Source organism: Elephantulus edwardii, unplaced genomic scaffold, assembly GCF_000299155.1.
Source record: "Elephantulus edwardii isolate Elephantulus edwardi_28Jun2011 unplaced genomic scaffold, EleEdw1.0 scaffold00008, whole genome shotgun sequence".
NCBI classification, from domain to species: Eukaryota; Metazoa; Chordata; class Mammalia; order Macroscelidea; family Macroscelididae; genus Elephantulus; species Elephantulus edwardii.
In genome coordinates, this window is record NW_006399758.1 from 36655117 (window position 1) to 36657918 (window position 2802).

Here is a 2802-nt window from a genome sequence, read left to right on the forward strand (position 1 = left end):
TGCTAATAAGCCCAGTGGTGAGGATCTTTGTTTTCTTCATACTGATCCTCCATCCATACTAAACGTTGCAGTCCCTGATTTTCTTCAGCAAGTCCTGCAGTTCCTCAGTTTCAGCAAGTAAGGTTGTACCCTCTGTATACTATAGATTGTTGATGAGTCTTTCTCCAATCCTGATGCCACATTTCTCCTCATAGAGCCCAACCTCCCAGATAATCTGTTCTACATGTAGAATACAAAGGTATGGAGATACAACATATCCCTGATGCACAGTCTTCCCAATTTTGAATCACGTCGTGTTTCCTTGCTCTGTTCTGACGACTGCCTCCTGGTCCAAGTATAGGTTTTGTATTAACACGATCAAGTGTTCTGGGATTCCCATATTTTACATATCAGAAAATTTTTCTTTGCACTTCTGAGTAATGCTCCATTGTTTTAATATACTGCAAATCTTTATGGAATTAGTTATTGATGTGAATGATTTATTTATGGAATCAGTTATTGATGTAAATGATTTCTAGGTTTTTTCTAATGTAAATAAAGTGGATAGAAACATTTTAATATTAATTGTTTTCATTTGTCATCCCTAAATACCTAGATGTATAGCTGCTGAATTATATATTTGCTTATGAGAAATTGTACCACAGTCTTCCTAAGTGATTATAAAATTTACATTGACATCTCCATTAACGACTTATGAGTGTTTCATTGCTCGAAGTCTTTGCCAGTACTTAACATTACATCTCATTTGGATTTTAGCCATCTTAATGACTTTCTTCAAGGTTTGTTGTTTTATTTATCTCTTTAGATATTCTTAGACTACTAACTATTGATCATCTTTTTATTGTTGATGACTTTTGTACATTCTGTGTTTAATGTATCTTCAAATTTATTGCCTATTTCTTATAGATAGATTCACTTTTATTATTGATATGGAAGAAACTGTTATTTTGTATATTTATCATATACATATATAAAGTGCGATAGGAAAGTCTCCTGTTAGGGACCTCTCTAAAGTAATCAAGAGCAACGGTGTCTCTCTGGAGACTAAGGTCCACCTGATACAGGCCATGGTTTTTGCAATCACTTTTTATGCATCAGAGAGTTGGACAATGACTAGGGAGAATAGAAGGAGAATTGACGCCTTTGAGCTGTGGTGCTGGAGAAGACTATTGAATGTACCATGGACTGCCAAGAAAACAAACAGATTCATCCTAGAGAGGGTTAAACCAGGCTACTCCTTGGAGTCAAGGATTCTGGGGCTTCGTCTGACATATTTTGGACATGTTGTAAGGAGAGACAGGTCTTTAGAGAGGGACATCATGCTGGGTAGAGTAGAGGGACAGCACAGGAGAGGAAGACTCTCTATGAGGTGGATTGACTCAGTGACTGAGGTAATCGGGATGGGTGTGTCAGAGGCAATGTAATTGGCACAGGATAGAGCAGGGGGTAGGGCTGTTGTACATAGGGTCGCTATGAGTCGCAAACGACTCGACAGCAAATAACAACAACAACAACATATATAATGTTTCCCACTCTCAATTTGTCCTGGAAATCTTTATTTTAGAGACTCTCTTGAAAGAGCAGAATATTAAATTTTAATAAAATTTAATTTTTTATTCTCTTATGAATTTTGCTTTAGGTGCATTTATCTAAAAACACTAACAAAAAATCTCGGAGATGATAAAGTTCCTTTCTTTTCTTTTCTGCATTAAGAAATTATATAGACAATGTATTTACATTTAAATAAACTTATCATTATACTATTATCATAGTGTGCATGTTTTTGTAGCCATAATAAATAAAGTCTTTAAGTTTGAAATAAAGTCCTTAAGTTTGCACTTCATTTTCACAATTGTTTCAACTATTCTGTTATTTGCATTTTTATATAAACTATTCAGACAACATATAACATTTTTTTCATAAACAACCATGAATGTAAACAAAGACAGAAAGTTAAGAAAGGGGAAATATACAAAGATCTTTTTCTACTGATATTATAATGGTATGTAAGAGATTTTAGTGATATTCTATTGATTCTTTTTAAATTTTTTTTTTAATTTTATACTGGTTTACATTCAAAAGTCACATACCTTGAGTTTAATTTATAAATATTGTGTCTAATGTACCTCTCCATTCATCTTGTGTTTCACATTGTCCTTCCTATATGTAGTATTTTATAAAATTAATCACCATTGATCTATTCCTACCAGTACCCCATCTAATTAGGTCCCCATTGGTTCTTTCCTAAAGCCTTCATCTCCTTGCTCTGCCCACCAAATTTTGCAACTTCGAGAATACCCCTCAGCCCCACCATCAGTATCCATCCTCCCTCCTCTTCCACCTTTGGACTTTAGTATACATCTTACTAGTAATCCTTCTAGTCTTTCAATAATAGCCTTATACAGTATTTGTTCTTAAGAGACTTAATTAGTCCATTCAGCACAATGCTCTCCAACCTCTTTTGCATTATGCAGTATTTTTCAAAAATATTGCTCCTGAGTGGTGAATAGTATACCATCCTTTGAATACACTTAAATAAGTGAATATATTTCACAGGAATATTATACTTTCCTTTTTTTAACTTGCCGTGTCTTTCAATTTTTTTATGTGTTCTTTAATCCGTATATAAACCAATCATTGCTGGTAAGATTGTAGTTTGACTTATAATGACTTGCCATGATTTCTGAGATTGGATTTTGAGAGAGGAGCTTTTCATTGACTATGCAAAGGCATTTGACGATGTGGATCATAACAAACTGTGGCTGACCCTGAGAAGAATGGGAATCCCAGAACACTTGATAG